Genomic DNA, 21547 nt, shown 5'->3' on the forward strand with positions numbered 1-21547 from the left:
CCACGGGGGCTGTCACTGAGCCCCTTTTAACCTCTGCACATCCACACGTGCACATCCAGCTCCTCCTGGCTGGAGATGCTGCCAGAGCTGCACCCTGACAGGCAGCACCCAGCCCCTGCTGCCCATGCAGGGCACACTCAGCTGCTGCTCCTCCTCCTCCTCCTCCTCCTCCTCCTCCTCCTCCTCCTCCTCCTCACAGGCAGCCAGGGAGCTCTGCCTGTTTTCCCTGCTCACAGCCACAGGGGCTGGAGGTGTTCAGCTCCAGCTCTGCTTTCCTTGCAGGTGGTCCAGTGCTCAGGAGGCTCAGGTGTATATATAACACTTGCTATTTATAGGTCTCCTTAATTTCCCAGTTCCACTGTGTGTTAACCACAAACCAAGCGAAACATGCAGCAATCTGTTATTTCTGCTATGTCTTACCCACAGTGTGTGCAGCTCAGAGGCCACTGAAGGACTTTCCACTGAAGAATGCCTACCAAGAGCAGCAGGGCTTAAAGAGCCAGCAAGGGTTTAAAAACTGTTTGCATGACCAGCTGCAAATGCCAATGAAGATAGATATGCTGGTGGTTTGACACCGAATTTTGCATGGCATAGCCAGGGAAGAAATGCCTACCAGGAAATACAACTTTCCAGTCCCTCTCAAAAGCCTGAGCTTGTGATCTGATCAGACTAAATTTATATGATCAGCTGATCAGATCAGCCTAAATGCAGCCTTGCTATCTTGTCTAGTCTTAATTAAGAGTTAGCAAGATGTTATCACTATTAGCATCACTGTTCAAAGTGCAGCTCATGATGTCCAGGAATTCATCAAAGAGAGGTGTCAATGTTTGAACATTACATTGAATTTTTAAGTCCCAGCAGACCAGAAATAGCAGAAGCTGAAGAGAAATAAGCACTTTTCAAAAAGAGTTTCATCCAGACCTAAACCATTTGGAGTGAATTGCTCTCTGGACAACCCTTTTCACAACTGAATGAAGGAAAATAAATGATCAGTTGAGTCCATTAACCTCTTCTAAGCTGCACAGGCCAGTTTGGGTTCCAATAATGCAAAGAGTCAATTTCATACAACAACCTTTTTTTTTCAGACTATCTTGGCATGCAACAGGACAGTGAAGAGGGAGACTGAAATTTAAGGGTTTCCTTCAACTATGCAGCTGAGAAGAAGTAGGTTCTATTAAACACTTGGACAATATACTTAGTGAGAAAACCAGCTCAAACTTTGCAGGAAATAGAGCAGAAGCAGCAGAATGGATGATGAAGCCTCAGGAAGGATTTGGTTGTGGTTTCATGTAAAAGCAGCTCAGAGAGCTCAGAAATCACAAAAAGGGAAAAGGTGTTGTAGGGGAAAGTGGCAAAGAAAAACATGACAAGCTGCAAAAACATGAGCTGGAAAGAGGCTTGTGGGACAAGATGTTACGAAGCAGCTCTGGGAAAACAGGATTATAAAGCATAACCTGGAGATTGGGGCAATCACACAGCAATGGAAACCCAAGCAGAAGGCTCTGGTCTGTGTTAGCTCCCAGCAAAACTCTTCAAACAATGATTTGAACTCCTTCCCTCTGGGGTATGACACAGGACAGTGGTGCAGAAAGGACACGAAGAGGCTGTAAAGGCAATCATGTGCTCAGCTATAGCTCCATGGGGAATGTGGGCTGGTGGCACAGAGCTGCTGCCCTGTGAGGGCTCTGCTGGACCACACAAGGTCAGGGATTTGCAGGCAGTTCCCAGAAATGAAATTCATTGCAATGAAGGGGTGCATAGATATTAGTGACTTAATCTTTGGCAAAAAAACCCTGAAGGACTTTGGGCTGCAGAGTCTTTTCTGAGGTTTCCATCTGCATGATCTCCTGTAGGAGCATTTCTGTGTGGCAGTGATGGGACTCTGGCTTCTGCCACCTTTGGGATAAACAGACCAGACCCTCTGCAATACACACCTTTCCACACCTAACCATGGGACTCACCTAATGAAGGTCCTGAAAATTCACATATATTTTCATGTGAGAAGAGTCCTATCAAGGAAGAGAAGCCTCCTGCCAGACTGGTTCTAATGGTTCATGGCTCTGGGCAACAGTCAGACCTACCAGCTTAAAAGAAAAAAAGAAGAGGATAAAAACTTGCAACTAAAGAGGCTTTAGTGCCAAAAATATGCTCCAGATGAAATATTATTGGGTCTCTCTGCTAAAATTCAAAATTCAAAAAAATTTTAAAAATAATTAAAATTAAAAAAAAATCAAAATTCAAAATCACTCCCCCAGAGAGGGGGAGAGTCACCTGGGATGGATGGATGGATGGATGGATGGATGGATGGATGGATGGATGGATGGATGGAGCAGAATTATAAAGAGCTCCCTATGCAATGGCAAAATGACATGACATCTGTGCCTAAATATTTAAAGCACCTTGGGTTTGATGTGGTTTGCTGGGTTCCCACCCGGGTGATCTTTCACTGCTGTTTACCCAGGGTTAGTTCTGCATTTGAGAACTGGCAGCCATTTGTAGCTGTTCCATGGATTTTTCTTTTAATAGCTGACATTTCTTCATCATGCACAGTGACAACCTCCAGCACATGAGAAATGTGAACACTCGTGGTTTCATTCCTGATTTGGAGTGAAAGCTAAATTAAAGCTAAGAGAGTGCCATACAAAGGAAATTCTGCATCCTGACCCTCTGCAACAGCAGCAGAGCTGAGCCCTCAGTGGGGCACAGGCAGCCACTGCCATTTACAAGTTTATATTTCCAAAGTGCTTGCAGCTGGATGGACAATGGAAACCAAACTCAATTTAAATCTCCTGCACAGGGAATGCCTGAGCCAGACACAGTGGTGGGCCCTTCTGCTGTGGTAATCTGTGAACAAGAGTCCAATATCTCTTAAACATCACTGTCCATGCCCACATCAACTATGGAGTTATTATCAGAATTATCAGTCTGACAATGTGTTTGCAATCCACACCTACAGAGCTTCTCTGTGTAGGTGTAAAGGGAATTTCTCCCCAACATTTCTGGATATCCACGAGCCAGACACACCACAGCCCACATTAGCACAGTAGTAAATCATCACCAAAACTGGTAGTTCAGTGACCAAGCTGTTAAAGTCAGCAAGTCTGGGTGTTAAACATGTTGATGATCAGAGGACACCACGTTTTTCATTGAGGCCTCAACACCTTTTGCCTGCTATGATGTCCAGCTGATCTGAAAATCTGGACTTCAGTCCCAAAGGTTTTTAACTTGCTCTGATGTACAGGTACAAACCAAGCAGAGTGGATCATGATAAAGCAGGTGATTGTCACTGGATGTGTGTCTGTAAGATTTTCCATCAAGTAAAAATAAAGTAAAACATGCATTTAAATGAAATAAAATAGTTACTGTTGAAGTTCTGAGAAATCCAGGTAGTAATTTTTAGGGTGAATGCACCCCAAACCTGCATTTTCAGAGTATTGTTTGTCTTGGAGAAGAAATGCTCATAAATCTATGCCTATGCCATTGCTAAAAAATTATCTCAGCTAATTTCAGGCCCAAACTAATTAATCAGCACTTGTTGCCATATTAATTAGCCAAAAGTGACCTCAGATGTATTAGGCCTTTTCCAGCCACTTAAACCTAATGGGAGAGTATGCACCTGAGGCAAAACCCAGGCATAAATAGCTGTGAAGCCTGCTTCCAGCTGGGTAAATACAGCCCAGACTTCCCAGTTCTGTGGAATAAACTGGGCCCCAGCCTTGCCTCTCTCTGCTTTCTGGCCTTGAGGAACATCCATGACTCTCTGCACTTTAAATCGAGCTTTTGCAACACGTTATTTATGCACCAGTGGCCTTGGAAAACTTTACAGCTGGGTTTTGGCCACTCATAAGGTGATTGCTGCAGTATTTCCTTCTGGGAAAGCTTCTTCCATCAGCATTAAACCGTGTGCCAGGCGTGCACAGCCTGGCCAAGCCACCTCCACACAGGGAATGCTCCTTCAGGAGCAAGGTTCCTCCTGCACACAACCCCCTGGCTCTTGATGCCTTTTCTCTGGTCCTAGGGTTATGAGCCAGGCAGCAGTTCGAGTGTTCACACCAGTTAACAGGGTTTAACACCAGTTAGGGCGTTAAAAATCTTTACATGAGGATCCTTGGGTGCACAGTTCAGGTGGGAAATGCAGCAGATGCACACCCTGCATAAAGGGTATGCAATTTTTATAGATTCTGCAAATTAGCATATTGGACAATAATGCCCAATTAGAAGCATGCCTGATGAAGTAATCCCTCCATCTCTAGCACCTTCTGAATCCTCCCCCCTCAGATGAGGACTAAGCTCTGTTTATAAAAACATGTCTCAAAGAGCTGGTCTCAACCTTGGTTTCTAAGGAGAACCAAGATAGGATAAAGGTCCTGGAATTTGTTTTGTCTTTCTGCCCAGGAAAACACTGAAGCTAAGTCACAATAACAGACTACAAAGCTGCAAATATATGTGTGAAGAATACAGAGAATATATCAAAGAAAAAAGGGGAGAAATCAAGACAGCATCACTCTGGCACGCTGGAATCTCCTCTGAATTGCCAGCTTGTTCTCAGCACTAAAGCTGCAAGTTCAACCTCAATAAACTTCATTTTTTCACAAGAAAAATGCCTCAGGTACCTTTCCATCTCCACTTCAGTGGTGGTGAAGAAGGGAAAGCCAATGCCATATCACAATTTGAAAAGTAATTTACAACTGTACAGCCAGTTCCTGCTGGTTTTCCTGAATCAGACAATCCTTTTCAGGCTGAAATTAAGGAATCTGGATTTCCCATTGAGAATGGTTTCTCTGGATTAGGACATAGACATGGGTTTTGTGAGCTAGACTGAGTCAGGTTGCTGGTTAAGGCAAAACACAGAATTGTTGAGAATACACAAAGTTAACCAGGGTCAGGAGTGCTATTCCTATAGCTCTGTTATTCCACATAGCTCATTATTCTATATAGGTCTGGTTTTAGAGATCCCTCTACTCAGTTTTATGGTTTTAGTGGGCCTAACTGTGCAATTCTCTGACAAGAAACATGATTATCCCCACTGCACAGATGAAGTGACTTGCCCAAGGTCCAGGTCCTCCCCAGCAGCAGGAATTCACCTTTCCAGCTGCTGCCCGTGCAGGAATCTGGATTCCACTGCAGCCCAGGATCAGCACAAGCAGCTGGATCAAGCAAGGTAACAAAACACAAATCCAAACCCTCTTTTCTATCAGAGCCCATGATGGGAGTCCTGAAAGCAGCAGGACCAGCATGGAATCCTTCCCTGCACCAAAGGGATAAAACTGGAGCACCTCCAGCCACTGCTCCAAGCCTGCTTATGTAACAGCATCTTAAAAGTTTCTGGTCTCAAGAAAGTCTCTTGATTTTTAAAGTGGTTTTTAATGTACTGGAATATTTTTCCTTCTAAAGAAGCTGCAATTCCCACTCTGAACTGTTAAAGCAAAATACCAGTTTTGCTATTGTCTCTGAGTCTCTGTGCCTCCTACAAACTTGCTTCAAGAACCTCCTCAACTGAATCATCCCCAGCTGAAATTGCTCAGTGCTGCTCTTAAACAGCCATTAACATTTCAAAAAGCTGTTTGAAAACACCAAATCTCTCTTGAGCCACTTCCAAGAAACTTTTATGAATCATGGTTTGTATCATATCACACCATTCAGCAAGACATGGGCTGGAACAAAGGTATTAATGGGCATGACCAATCTTTAAAATATCCATGTGAGGAATAACAGTTGAACATTGTGAAGGTTACAGTGGGGATGCAGGGAGGCAGAGGTGAGTGTGTGGCTGCTGCTTAAAAACTGTTTCATTTTCTCCAGGTCTTTTGAGCCTGCAAAGACTGAAATATTCAGAGTAGGAAAAGGGAATTATTTTCTGAAATTGCAGTCATGCCTCTTAGAGTGGTCTTACTTCTGGAACATGACCCTATTATGCAAAGTAACTCAAAATAAGAACAAATGATGTCGGTCCCTTTTGGGACCATGTCAGAGCAGTTTATGTTTTGAACTGCAGACAGCTTGAAATCACTCACTAGGGCATCTGGAGGAGTTCTTTAAGGACTTCTTCAAATGTGGTGAATTTAAAAGCCAGATTACTATTAACCACTTCACTCTTCTAACCCAGTTCACCTCATTATTTTGGCACCACAAGTCACAAAGGGAAGGCTCCTTGCATTTCACACATTCTTTCAAAATGAATGGAGGTGCCCTGTTGCTTTTGGAAAAGCTGATTATTTTGTTTATAAATTTAAAAATGCTCACTCAACTGCTTCTGACACCCCACTTCTCTAACATTAATGACAGAAATGGGGAGTGAGGCTTTTCCCCTAAATCATCTCCTTGGGCTACTCTGTAACCCTGCAGGCTCTAAAACCTTTTCATCATCTTCTCTGAAGATTTTTTTTGTTTTTATTGAGGAGTGTCACTGAATCTTTCCAAGCAATGGGTTGAGGCTGAAATTTAAATTCTAGATCAAAAGAGACCTGTTTGTTTAATGGCAAGTTGTTCATTCAATATTGATATACAGAGAGAAAGCAGGAAAAATAACCTGACAATGATGCTCAAACGAGGTCACTGGGAGCAAATCTGGTCAGGCTCTGCTGCAAACTAAAGAGGAGCAATCATTTCAGTCTGGAACAGTGCTAAAAGACACCTCAAGGTTATTCCTTTAAAAGTGGTGAGTTGAAGTCAGCACCAGTGTGAAAGGGAGATATCCCCTTTGGAGGCAAGGATTTTGGGGAGGAGATTGTTCTTTTGCCCTGGAGTGTGAAGTGCCTTCACTAAAAGGTTGTTTCCTCTGCTGAGGGGTACAAAGCAGCTAATAAAATAAAACAAGAAGGAAGAACTCCCTCCAAAGGAGTAACTGTGAAGGGAGGGGAAGGGTTTATGCACAGTTTTTCCTAGCTCTGGTCACAGTCCTAAGCTTGAAAACTTGTTCCTCCAAAGCTACAAACCAAAAGGGAAATAAAAACTGGCCAAAGATTCAGCTGCATTTTCCACTATCTCAACATTTAGAAGATTGACAGATGATTTCAGAACGCTTTGAGCTGGCAGTATTAATAAAGCTGCGTCCATTGTCAGCATTTCAATGTCAGGTTCATTGGAGCAAGGGCTGGAACTGAGCGATCCTGGTTCCCAAAAGCACACCCTGGCCACCAGGCTGCAGAATCTGCCTTATGCTCACTTTCTAGCTGAGTGCATTCTGAAATAGCCCATGCAAGACACTTCACAGAAGGAAGGACCAAAAGGTCTCATATGTTGATGGAGAAACTCTGCTACAGAGCACAGCTCAAACCCACTCACATTCCAGCAAAAGAGCATTAATTACTCATTTAATGTTGGGGAAAAGGCTGGAACAGCAATATTGTAAACCTTCAATTACTAAGGCGTGGAAACAAAAGGTTGCATTTCAGGCTGCAGCGAAAACAAAGATTTTCTGGGTTTTCATTTTGGGGAGGGGAAAGAAAAAAGCGATCAGGCGAACAAACAAATTACTGCAGACTAATCACAGGCATTAAAAAATATCACTTCCTCCCTCCAGATGGGAAAGAGTGTATTTGTACAGCCCATATTCAGTGTGTTTCCTCCCTTTGAAAGCCATCAGAGAGCTAATGAAAAACACAAGAGCAAAAGCAGTGTCTGGTATTACCTTGAAGATCTACTGCAATCATCAGAGAGTCTGGGACAGCAAAAATATTGTTCCTGTAGACTGCCAGACTTTTCCACTTGCATCTCCTCCATGATTTCTGCAATACAGGAAGAATGGGCCAAGAGGAAGCAAAAAAGCTCCTTTCCAGGTCTGGGTATTCTTAAATATCTAGATGGGATTTTCAAAGACCCAAATCAATGAATTGGGCATGTTACCCATCAATACTAGTGAAAATATCATGCATGTTATATGAAGTCCATATTACCCCCTCTCCTGAGAATGGGTTTGAAGTTAAATCAAAATGAGGCCTGAGGATGGGTTTGAAGTGAAATCAAAATCAGGTATAAAGTCCATTCATCACAATAGGAATCTTAACTTTAGTTTCTGGACTTGTTCTTTAGAACAGTAGGAACTGAGCCCAAACCAAACCTCAACTATCTTCTCATGCCATGCCTGTCCCTGCAGGACTCCTGACCCCTCAGCTCCTGTGAAGGGGAAGGGGATCCCACTGGAAGGGCTGGGAAGCCACTTGCCCAGCATTCATCACTGTGCTGGTGTTTGAGTTTTTAGGCTTTAACAGGAGCATGACTTAAAGGAGACCCCAAGCCAGGGCTCTGACCCCTTCCCTGCCAGGTTCTGCCTGCAATTCTGCCAGATTCTGACCATGCCATGAAGAAAACATCTGAAGGTGAACAACACAGATGACACATGATCATGCCCACTTTCATCAATGTCCCCATTTCTTTCAGGGTCTGGAGAACCAACAACCCAGACACTGAGCCCTGAAATGGCTCCAGCCCTGAGCAGCACACATCAAGGCTCAACCTCCTGTTGCCTCCTCTGAAATACATAAACCATATGTTCACCCTGAGCACAAAGGTGACCTTACAGCACAGCACACACGTCCAGGCACACAAAGCAGCTCAGTGTGCCTGTGCACTATCTGCAGGGAGGTGTGCATGTGCCAAACACATCAATCCTCCACGAAGCCAGGGCAAGCAGAAACCTCGGGGACACGGGCACTTTAACCCTTTAGAGCACAGCACTGCAAATGGCCCTGGGACTGAAGGGTTCAAATCCCTTGGTTTGATGTTGTCCCAAATCCCTCTGGCCCCCCTTGATGCAGGTGCACTGCTCAGGGGTTCATCCTGATGCCCTATGAACCTAAAAATGAAACAAGGCACACTTTGGAGATAATATTAGTAAAGGAGGAAATATAGAACCTCCAATAATGGTCTTTATTGGAGGCCTCTAGGGGCAGATACAGAAAATGTCCACAAAAGCCCACCCCCCCCCCCCACAAGAATGAATATATTTTTTTAAGTTTAGTAAATTAGCATAATTGACAAAAAAGCACCAATTTGGAGCACAAGTGGTGATGTAATTCCCCCCCAGTTCAAGCCCTTTCTAAATCCTTCCCCCCTCAGATGGGACTGTACTTTGTTGATGAAAATGTGACTCAAAGAGCTGGTTTTTGGCCTTGGTCCCCAGGGAGAACCAAGATAGGACCAGGACTTTGGAATATGTTTTGTCTTTCTGCCTATCAGGGCAGGTAAAAGTACTGGGAAAACTAGCTATGAATGTAGGCTACAGAGCTCCAAATATATGGGCAAAGAATACATAAGAATAAAAATATAAATAAGAATATATAAGAATATAAAGAATATATAAAAGAAATAAACCAAAAACCATTAGGCATCAATTTCAGTCCAGGATGGGCAGTAAGCTTACCTTAATAAGGTATTAAAGCTTGTATTGCCTCGTGCTTTTGCTTTTCAAAACCATCTTTTCACCAATCATCTCAGCCAGGCAGTGACTGAATGTCCCCACTTGCAGCCCCACAGCCAAGAGCTGATGCTCAGCCCTGTTCTGGCTCTCTCCATGGGTCTGCAGCCCAGACAGGGCAGCCAAAGGGTCATCCTGCATCCCAGAGCCAGGGTTTGACCTGACCCAAGCTCGGGCAGCTCACAGGAATGTGCTTGAACGACCTGCTCCAGTGCAAGGTGTCCCTGCCCCTGGCAGGAGGCTGGAACAAGATGGTCTTTCAGGTCCTTTCCAACCCAAACCACTCCAAGATTCTAGAATTGCCATCCTCGGGCTGTTTTAAGCCAGTGTCAGTGCTGCCCACCCCACATGATGCTGCCCAGGGAGCATGAATGATGCAGCTGAGTGTGTCAAGCTGTGCAGAGCTGTATGGAGAGAGCAGCCTCAGCTGCACCCCTTCCTGCCCCTCTGCAAGATGGAATATCTCGTTTCCATGCCTCTTAATTAAAGGGGGTAGCACACTTACAAAGGGAAGCAAGAGGTTATGCCCAGCAAACAATGGCCCACTCAATGAAAAGAAAATGCTCCTAGGAAACACGGAGCAGGGGAGTCAAGTGTTCCCATTTATCCTCTGCTGCCTTTTATCCAGAGCTGATTCTGCTGCCACACCACAGTCACTCCTCTGTCACTCCCCTTTCTCACATCCACCCTCCACGAGATCAAACCTTGTCCAGAGCAAGCACCTTGATGCTGCCAACCAATGCATCCCAAAATTGTCCCAGCAAGGCAGAGGCCTACAGCAAACAAATCCAACAGGACAGGCAGCTGACCATGGTTTAATGAGGCTTCTCATTAAGAAGGAAATGCTGAAATAAAAACTTTTAATGGCAAAAGCATTCCTATTCATGAGCCATTTTAGAGGACAGAGCTGTGGATGGCTTTCCCTCTTACCTGTGGCTTCTTAATAACAGCTTGGGGCTATTAGATGAGGAGGATTTTTAAGGTTTAGCTGCTCTTTGCCAGTGTTGCAATTCTCTTTTGCAAGTTGTCAAGTTTGTTTTGCAATGGCTTCCCTAGCCAGGTATCAGTATCATCTCTCATTTAAAGAAAATAATAGGTTTCTAGCCAGGTTGAACAAAAAATCCCAAGCAGAACAGGCTCAAAAGACAAGAGCCAAATGGAAATCTTGTGTTATCAGTTTCCCAAAAATAGTGTGAATTTTAAATTTCGTTTTTTCCCCTCTGGTTCACAGTTCTAAGTCACTCGAATAGGCGACTCTGCTCTGTGCTTTGGTCTATTTATTTACTTTCTGCCCTCATTAAAAGCAGGAAAACCCAAGCTGGCTGTTATCCCGTGTCATGTCCCCACCACACACACACACCACACCTGCTGGGAGCTGCTGGGGCACCAAAGCTGATGGGGCCACCCTGAGCTTCTGCCTCCATCCCACCCTGACCCACACAAGAGGGATCAGCCCTTGGTGTAAAGCACCAAATCCTGCAGGGCACCTCAAATGAGGGTCTGACCTAAACAAAACCTGACACCCAGCTCCCACAGGGTCTTTGGGAGCAATTCCCATGGCCTGGGTGATTTATTGTGACCATCAGGATGATCAGAATGATTTATTTGTCCTTTGAAGCACATTTTCTACATGCCAGGTGCTGAGCACAAAGAGAACAAACCAGAAAACAATAGACACTTGAAAGGCCATTAAACCTGAGTTTGAGGTCTGAGAGGAGGTTCTGGGACATCCTTTTACATCTGCCTGGAGAAGGAAGGAGCCACATCCCCAGCTTCCCATCCAGGGCACAGAAGGTGCCACAAGGCTTTGGAGAAGTTGTTTGTGAATCTGGGAGGCAGCAGAAACCACAATGGCAGCATCCAAAACTCCCCACCACAGCAGCACCTTTCCTTGGAGACAAAGTCACTGCAGCACCAATTGGAGAAAAGAGTTTTTAAAAAAATTATTTAAAAACTGGAAGAATGCAGCAAGTGAACATAGAGCATTGCAAAGTAGAAAACAGATCCACAATTCATCGAATTTGGCTCCATTTCACACAACAGACTGTTCAACAGCAGATGTCAAGTGCATTTATGGTGTGGGAACATTTCCAGTTGCTTCCTGGGGTCTTGGTAAGATCTCTGTGATTTGCCTGAGAGAAATTGTTGCCTGGTTAGAGATGAAAAGTTTTTTTCAAATTTACAACTCCAGTTTCCACCTTCCATAAACTGTTCTGTGCTGTCAGAAGGGAATACTCAAAATCCTGCTCTGCCACAAGCATCATTTCCTCCCCCTTCCTCTGTTTTCAAGGGAAAGCATTTCTTCTAAAAAAAAAATTGAATTACAATTGACTAAAACTAATAGCAAACTCACATTAAATTAATTGGGTTATTTGGCAACAAAATCAGGAAGAAAAATGGGACATATCAAATGGAAATATTGGTATATTCCTTTTGAATATGCCAAAATGGAAAATACCAAAACACATTTTCCTTGGCATTTCCAAGGAAAACTTTCTGACATCTCATTTGGAAACCAAGCTCTGTTTCAAAAGATACTCATGTTTAATAATTTAAAAGGAGGAAACAGAAAGAAGCAAATACAGCATGTTGAGACAAACAAAATCTTTTCCTGACCCATCCCCCCAAAAACAAACAAACTAAAAACCCCAAACCAACAAAAACTAACAAAACAAACCCTTAAAATATATATTTAAGTTTTCTTGTAGGAAATGAATTAAGATAAACTTAATTATCTTGGGAATAGGGTGCTCCCATAAAATAAAAAGTCAGCAGCTTGCACAGACCTCGTCTCCAATATTTGCTATATGGGAGAGTTGCTTTTGCTGGTGAGGTTTTGATAAGGTACTAATTAGTAAAAAATTAATAAGCAAGGCAGAGATGGAGCCTGCTGACACCAAGCCCACAGGAGAAGGCAACCATAACCTGGCCAGGCAGAGCAAGGAGAGGTGGTGTCAGGGCAGTGGCACAGGGGTCTGAATCAAATCATTCACAGAGGAAGAGAAGATCTTCAACACCAACATTCATCAGCTCAAAACTGCTGTAGGAGCTAAATCCTGGGGAAAACCTTTCCCTGCTGTCTCAGAGCTGAGACAGAGCTGTGGCAAATGAGGGATGGGGTCAGGTTGCCCAGGAGTGATGGATTGCACTCCCTGCAAGCCTTCCAGGCCACCTCACCCACCTTGGGGCTGCCAGCTCATTGTCGTGCAGCAGCATGGAAGCCCCAAATCTCACTCTTCCAAACTGCAGTTCTTTATTACCCACTGTCAGAAATACCCTGGGCCAGCTACAATTCCTCCCACCTGCTCCCCATTTCCAGTTCTGCCTGGAATGGAAAACACGGGGCAAAACTCAGCCCTGGGGCCAAGTGCCATCCTTTTGTCTGTGCTGGAGCAAAGTGGGACTGCCAGCCTCAGGTGGGCTCTGGGGGTCCAGGAGGTGCTTGCTGGTACCCAGACCTGTGAGATTTGAATGTGAATACAAAGTGCTACCCCCACACACTCCATCCAGGGATTTTCCCCCCCATCAGGCTCAGGAAACTGATGAGGGTGCAGCAAATGGGGATCTCCCGGGGCCAATTAGCAGAGATTTGGGCAGCATCCAGACACTGCTGGGGGTCACTGAAGAGCCGTGAATTTCCAGCTGCCTCCCCTGCCCACACCATTCATTTACCAACGCACAAAGTGGGCACAGGTGGAGCTGGGTCCAAAATAAGAGTTTTGTTTATCCAGGCAGCAGGGCTCGGGCACCAGTCATGGCAACCTGCATCGTGTGTTTGCATCCCAATAAATTCCAAGCACCACAGATCGAGGCTGGAACGCAAACAAAGCCATGCCGAGCCTCGGGACAAAGGCAGGGAGCTGCCCGTGCTGCAATAACCTTGTCACCTGGAAAACCTGGGCCAGGGTGCCACCAAGGCATCATCACCTTCCTGGGATGTGCTGTGCATTTCTTTGCCTATGCAAACCAGAGGGTGAACCGGCTCTTCCTGCTGTGCTGAGGCTCCTAGCAGGGTAAGGCAGAGAAATCTGGTTTATCTGGAGCTCTGGATTGGTGGACAGTACTTGGGTACCTGCCCTCTCCTCTGGAATGGGAGGAATACACTCACATAAAATATGAACAATTGTAAAGAACAACCAGAATGTGCCTCTGGTACGTCTGATGATGCCCCACGTGCTGCCCCAAACCTCCCTGGAAAACCAGACACTATTTTTTTCTCTGTTTTTCCACTTGCAGGGATGCTCAAGTGCTCCTTGTAACTCCAGAGCAGCAAATTTTTCTACAGGAGCATGATGTTTTAAAGGTGATGGTATGTTTTTATGAGGCCAGGAGGGAAACATTTCGGCCACGACTACGAATTTGCTGTCTAGACACATATTTGACAAAAAAAGGGACACTTTAACATAACCCTTACAGAGTATTGAGCACAACTACTCAAAGACCCTTTTAAGCCTCACGCCCCAAAAGCCTTTCTGCCCACAAGCAAGCTGCAGCCAAAGTATACAAATATCAGGGACACCCCAAACACTGCCCTCATGCCAGGCACCCCCCCAGCATCCTGCCAGCCCAGCATGAATTAAGGGCTGGGTATGAAGACTGCAGTTAATAGAAACACTCCCAACTTCAGACAGCCTCAAACCCTGTTAGACAGAGGAATATCTGAGTTTCCATACTGTAACCACAGAAAACACTCTGTGTGTCAGAGGGAAGCACTTCTCACGGAGCAGGAAAATGTGACGACTTGCAGCAGTCACATCAGCCTGAAGTGCAACTTGTTGTGCAAGGAATTTGCTGGGAACATCCACTTTGGCTGCTCAAGGGCGTCTCTGCTGCCCCTTTGATTTCTGCTTGCATGGGGGGCCACACAAGGTAGCAACACTGTCAGCTGGAGGACTCTGCACAGATAATGGGCTCAACCTGACAGGAGCAAACACGCCAACCAGTGACAAACATTTCTTTCGTTGAGGATGTGGTTGCAGTTGTCCTGCTGTGGGTGCAGGAGGATAATCCCATTAGCAGTCACCTGCAAGAAACTGAATCAGCAGTCTGAGCATGGGCACAGGCAGCACTGGAGCTCTGGGGTGGCAGACAGGCAGTCTGGAGCAGAAGTTAAAGATGCCTGACAGGTCTGAGAGTTCTTGGCTCACTGATCCAACCTGATCAAAGACACAGGGCATGGCTGCTTGTGGCAGAGGTCCTGAGGCACAGCCCTGCAGCTGGCACTGACCCCAGGTCTCAACAACAGAAGCCATCCCTCTGAGAATGCAACAGCTTCTCTGAAAAGCAGTAGGAATATGGAGTTAAACCCCATCTCTAAAGCAATGCAAATGCCAGTTAAGTTTTATAGCAGAGCACTACAAACTTCAGCTCCAAAAAACTGCTGCAACTGTGTGCACTGGGTGCCTCTGAAGACACTAAAAGGTGCTCTGTGCCTTTCCTGATATTTTTCCTATTTATGCAGGGCCACATCACCCCAGAGACTGCTCTTGCTGACCCCAAAAATGATGTGAGCATTCACATTTTGGTGAGTCTGATTCCTACTGCACACAGCCCACACTGAACACAGCACCACCCACCTGCAGCACGAGACTGGGACAGAAATGGGCTACCCTGCTCATGCTGGTATTGATACAAGCAATTCATACAAGGTTAAAAAAATATCTTCTGTACCCTGACCAGAAATGAACTCCAAATCCAGCATTCCTGCCCAGTTCAACACTGACCACATCATTAACCTACTCTAGAAGCATTCAGAAATGCATTAATCTGCATTTCTGGGTCAGGACTGGAAATGTCCCTGTCCCCAAACCACAGAGCTGGGCTGACATGCCCTGGGGCCCTTTGTTCTGCCCAGCCCAGCATTGTGGCACTGGGCTCTTGGGGCTCAGCACCAGGACAGGGCCAGTGTGGCCTCGGGTCAGGACTCTGCTCATCCAGGGAGCACATGGTAGGAAACCAGTCTGGCATGAGACATGGCTATGCTTTCACCAAACATTGAAAAAAATACATTTTCAGTGTTCAGAACAAACTTTGTATTTTAGGTATTATGGAAAATTTCCAGCAGAAAGACATTTAGATACTAGAATTGCCATTTCTTGTTAATCAACATTTTTCTTCAACTTTCCTGTGAGGAGTTATTAAAGAGTGACTGGGTTTGCTCTCTCCAGCTACCAGCAGAATACCCCACACAGCCCCTTCTCCCTTCCACTGCCACCTAGGCCAGCTCCAGCTCTCTGGGAGCAGGGCATGACAATCAGAACAGTAGGAAATGCAATTTCTGATGACTTAAGAATCACTGGAACAGTACAAAACATTAAATTTTATAACAGAAGTGTATATTCCATTCATTTCCACAAAAATGTTTTATGTTGTTGCAGATTCTGCAGCTGTTTGTGTCCTGGCAAAGCCTTCTCACAGCAGTGGGTTTGCTTCCTTCTGAGGGTTCTGTGGAAAGGGTGACTGTGCTGTGTCTTTGAACCCCTGTTGTTGGCTATTCCAGGTTAGGAATGATCACACTTCAGTCATGGTTATCCCTCACAAGCTCCTGACCCCCTCCCACAAATGCAATTCCACCTTCCTTGGTGTCCTTGCCTGGCAATTGCTCTGCAGCTGAGTTTAACACCTTGACAGGCAGAACCTCCTGCTGTTAGTGTCACTTTACCAAACTCCACAAATATGCCATCAGAAGGCAGAGAATGAAGTGAGTGTGTCTGTGAGGTGGGAAAGTGCCAAATCTTTCCTCCTTCCTGAGGAGCAGCAGCTCCATGGCCCAGAAAGAAGGGAATGGGGACTCTTGGGTGGCTCCAGAGCAGAGCACACACAGGGCTGGGGCAGAGAAACAACCAGGTTAAGAAATGAGGTGATGCCATCACAAGGCTTTAATTTAATTTAATTTAATTTAATTTCATTTCATTTCATTTCATTTCATTTCATTTCATTTCATTTCATTTCATATCCACCCAGTGTGGGCCATTGGCAGATGCACTCCAAGGGAATGGTGAATCCTGGACAGTGGTGGGGTAGAGCAGCCCAGCAAGGGGAATAGGTTTTGGGATGAAAAGGTCATGTGAAAACACCTCCAGGATGGCTGAACGTGCTGGTTTGGCTGTGCTGCTGCCTGCAAGAGAGCTCCTGCTGTCTCAAGCTGGCTGGAAGTTGTTCACCTTGGCTCCTCCAGCATCTCTCCAGCCCATGGGATACATGGCATTTGAGCTTCTACAGACTGATTAAACACACATCGTTAACATTTGCCATCAGGACACTCCAGATCACAGCATTAGAGACCACACGTGGAGCAGACAGCAGTCCGAACACCAAGCTAATGGAGAACTGAGGAGAAGTACAGGTTACTCCAATAAATAGCAGAAAACTGGGGAGAAAAAAACATTAGAGACGAGACTTCTACCTAAAAACATAGTGGGTGCTAACTCCAGAAGCCTGTAAAATGTCTTAGCTGCAATATTTTCACTTGAAAAAAAAATAAAAAATGAAAAAACCCAGAAATAATTATTTTGCTTTTCATCAAAATGTCAAAATTAGTGGTGAGACTGAAGCAAGTCGCTCTCCTCCCACCCAGGGCAGCAGTAAAAGTGCCACTGCCTGAAGGCTTGCAGCATCCTGAAGGGTCTCCTTGGCCCAGCACACCCATTACAGCCGCTTTACTGGGAAGCTGCAAACGTCTGTGCTAACTCCAACCACCCCCTTGGAAGCTGCCAGCTCGGGAAAGGAGTGACACTGTCACTGTAGGACAAAGCCAAGCAGAGACACGTGTCCCAGGAAGGCTCACGGAGCAAAGTGTAGGTCCCAGGAGCTCCGGGCAGGTGGCTGAGGCTCCCCGTGCCCCCAGTGGGCTCTGCTTTGCCAGAAGGAGCACGAAAGCCCCACTGAGGCTCCAGCAGCCCCAGCCCCCGGGGCTGGCACTAATGAAGCTGCCTGGCCCTCCTTCCCTTTCTTTTTTCTTTTCCCAGGTTGGAGCACCCCATCCCATCAGAGTGTACTTGAAAGAACAGGATACTTCCTTTGTATGGGGAAACAAATGAAGATTAATGTGTTAGTTGTAATTAATCTGCGATGACAGATTAGCAGAGCAGTGGCAGTGCCTTTTGCTGCTGCAGGAGCCAGTGCTGATAGGACAGCTGGTGAGAGGGGACACCAAATTCAATTTGCTCCTCATTTGCATACATATGACAACCATCTGTGCTAATAGCACTGCAATGTCTCTATTAGGCTCTCTTGGAGTGTGCCAGCTCACCTAGACTCCAATTAGGCCTTTAAGTGAGAGAGCTCAAAGCATAAATATTTGCTGAGGGGAAGGCGAGAGGCTGCTCAGCGCCTGCCCCTCGTGCTGCAGCCTGAGCCCTCCTCAGTCCCTGGCCCAGGATGTTCTGCTGCCGTTTAGCACTTGCTGATGGGATGCTGAACTCCATCAGCACCAGCGCCACGTTATCCAAAAATGCTTTAAGCCATGTGAGAAAACCCAAAAGAGCTGCAGAGGCTGCCTGAAGATCAGTCCTGCGATGAGGAAGAAGGCCTGGCCAGCATGGGTGCCCCAGATTTTCACCCAAATTCGGGAGCTCTGACTCAAGTGTTACCCCCAAGGGTGGAAGAGGCTGTTGGAAGCCAGGGAGGGGTCCTGTGTGGGAGGTGCAAAGGTTGTGTCCTGCCCAGGTTTCAGCTGGACCCCACTCACCAGCTGCTGCTCCTGTGTGGCACCAGCAACAGCCCAGCTCCAGCCACGAGAGAGCCACGGGCATTTGATCCAGAACTGAGAGCAAAAACCTAATCCTAACACCAGACATAACACTAAACTTCATCCTAAACATTAATCTAACTCCAACCATAATCATGACACTCAGGCTAACCCAAAGCCTAAGCCTAAATTTATGCTAAACCTAACCACAGCAGTAAACCTCACATAATCCTAGCCCAAAACCTTCCATAATTCCAAATGAACCCTAGCCTTAGCCAAAAATCACCCTAAACCTAACACTAGAATTAAACTTATTCTGATTCATTACAAAAGCCTAACCGTAAACCCCGACATAAACCAATCCCAAATCCTAAAACTAACCCTAACTCTAACTTGGAATGTAAAAAAACATTAATCTCAACACTAACCATAACACCAAACCTTACATAACCCTAAAAAATCCCTAAACAACCTTAAACCAGACAACTACATAAACAATCTGAAACCCAAATCTACCCCTAACCCTATCCCAAACCCTAACCCTTCTATAAATCTAATCCTAACCCACATTTAACCCTAACCATAACCCTAATCCTTGCATAAATGTAACCCTAACCCCCTAACCTCTTAACCCTAACCTCCCATGGGTTGTCTCTCCTCTGCACATGAAACCCTGGGGCTGTGTTCTTTCCTTCCTATGGAGAGGAACTCATTCCCATCCAGGAGCCCATGGCCAAAATTTTTATTGCACCTCCAAAATCCAATACCTCCAAGGATTGCTCCCAGACAAAATCAGCCAGGACAGATGGGTTTAGCTGGCCTTCACCTCCCCTGAGATGTCTCTCATCACACCTGGAACACCAGGGCCATGTGGTTTCTTTCCTATGGCAAAGAACTGCCATTTTCTTGGAGCTCTTGGCTGAAATTGGGATTCCACCTCCAAAATTCAGTACATGCAAGGATTGCTCACAGATGAAAGCTGCTAGGACAGATGAGTCTGGCTGGCCTTGTCTTCTTGTGGGTCTCCTCTCACCTGCACCTGGAGCACTGGGGTTACAGGATTTCTTTCTTGTGGAAATCTCATTTTCATTTTTCAGAGACATGACCTTCCTAGCTTTTTCTTCCCTGTCCTTGCCTTGCTTTCACCACTGTGCCATTGATTTCCCTTGCCCACCCATCACTGGGCTCACCTTCCTCTGCCCTGCTTTTCCTAAAACCTCTGGGCTTTCTCTTGCCTGTCAGTCTATTGCCTTGCCTTGCCATTCCTACCAAACCTTGCTTTTCCTCACCATTCCTTTCCATCCCCTACTTCTTCTTGCCTTGCCTACAACTCTGGCTTTGTGTTGTCTTTTATTCCCATCCCTCAGCTTTACCTGCCTACTTCCCTCCTCCCCTATCTTGCCCTGCCTGCTCCTCCTGCCTCTCACTGCCTTGCCTCTCTCTCAATTGCCTTGTCTTGCACACCCACCTCTTGTCTTCCCTGCCCTGCCTACCCACTCCCTTCCTTCATGCTGCCTGTCTAACACAGCCCCTGCCTTCCCCTGCCTGCTCCTTCCTTCCCTTGCCTTGCAATGTCTTGCCTTCCTCTTCTTCACCTTTCTGACCCCTCTGTGTCCTTGCCTTGCCTTCACTGCCCATCCCTTGCTTGGCCTTGTGTGCCCATTCCCTTGCCTGGTCCTTTCTTCCCTGGCCTTTCCTTTCCTACCCCTTCCCGTCCCTGCCTGGCACACCAGGGCAGGTAATGTCCACTAACAGTGTTCTGGCACCTTTTCATGAGATCAATCCTTGGATATTTTCTATTTTGGAGGAGGGAATCCCATTTCTTTTGAGATGGGCTTATAGTTCCTCTCTTTGGCAAAGAAATCAATTTTGATTCCACACATTGGGTGGTCTTTGGTGAATTTAATTGCTTTTCCTAGTAGGCAGCTCTATGTGCTAGACCTGTTGAACTGTTACATGGGAATGCAAACTCCAGGCTGCTGAGCTTTTAGTCCTGGCACCTTCAGTGTGGGAGCAGTGCCTGGTGCTGTTCTGTTTGCATCCTGACTCCATGAGACTGAAGGACACGATGGGACCCAGAGCTGAGAAGGAAAGTGAAGACACCGGGGTGTCTGATGGGTGCAGTTGAAGCTGTAGGCAGCAAGAGTTTTCCCAGCTGGCACTTTGTGAGCTCTGTTTGTGCCAGATGTTTTCAAGTTTGTAGACAGACTCTGTGAGAGTGAAAAGGCTTCATAGTGCAAAAGAATTCATGTGTCACACCCTTTGGGTGTGTTGCAAATAAGAGTTTGTTCTTAGAAGGGGGAGGACAGCGAGAACTTTCTGTGCCGACACAGGTTATTTGAGAGCAGGGACGCTTCCAGCTTGGCTCTGTGTTTGGGGTGGTTTCGGGCTGGGCTCTGTGTGTTTCCCTGTTTTGCGAGTCGGCAGCGCTATCGTGTGGTTGTTCTGACGAGAGCTGACACTGCCCCGGAAAAAGCCAAGAGTTTCTCAGTCCTGGCACAGTTCTATGCACTTTCACGCATTTTCAGACTCACAGAGTCCAGCTACAAAACAAGAAAGTTCAACAGCTGGTCCCACATGAAATGTTTTAGAAGAAAGAGGCAGTGCTGGAATTCACGGGTTTTTTTGCAGTCTATAAAATACAGAACCAAATACGAGACGATTCATCTTCCTTCCCATCCCCATGCAGGATCACGTTCTTCAGTCTCCAAGAGCCAGGATCCACACAGAGCTCCCACACGGATGGGGATGGGACAGAGAAACTCTTGGGTTTTTCCTGGGCAGTGTCAGCTCTCGTCAGAACAACCACACGATAGCGCTGCCGACTCGCAAAACAGGGAAACACACAGAGCTCAGCTCAAAATTACCCAAAGCACAGAGCCAGGCTGCAGACATCCCTGCTCTCAAATAACCTGTGTCAGGACCGAACATTTTCACTGACCTTCCCCTTCTAAGCACAAACTCTTATTTGCACCACACCCAAAGGGCAATATGAATTAATTTGTTCTAAGAAATTTTTTCACTCTCACAGAGCCTGTTTACAAACTTGAGGTAAAGCTACTGGTTCCTCTCTGGACTCAAGAAACAGAGATTTGATGCTGCCTAGAGGGCTTTAGGCATTCTAGTGCAAGCTTTGAGCTGTAAAACAGGGCTTTGGACCCTCTAAAGGAGACTTTGGATCTTCAAACTGGGTCTGTGAGAACTAAAAATGGGCCTTTGGAAATGAAAATGAGGGCCTTGAAAATAGGTTTTGTGTCCTCAAAAGATGCTTCACTGCCACAACTGAAGGCTTTTCCTCTTAAAAAAGGATCTTTGGAGGCTTAAAAGCCTGGAAGAAGCTGGGAAGAGTGGAACAGAACCCCCCAGCACTCAGAGTGTGCCAACCTAAACTGTGACCAGGCTCATTTACAGCCCTCAGCAGCCTTTGGCTCCTCTGGCTCTGG

This window comes from Sturnus vulgaris, chromosome 20 (genome assembly GCF_052056855.1).
Source record: "Sturnus vulgaris isolate bStuVul1 chromosome 20, bStuVul1.hap1, whole genome shotgun sequence".
Taxonomy (NCBI): domain Eukaryota; kingdom Metazoa; phylum Chordata; class Aves; order Passeriformes; family Sturnidae; genus Sturnus; species Sturnus vulgaris.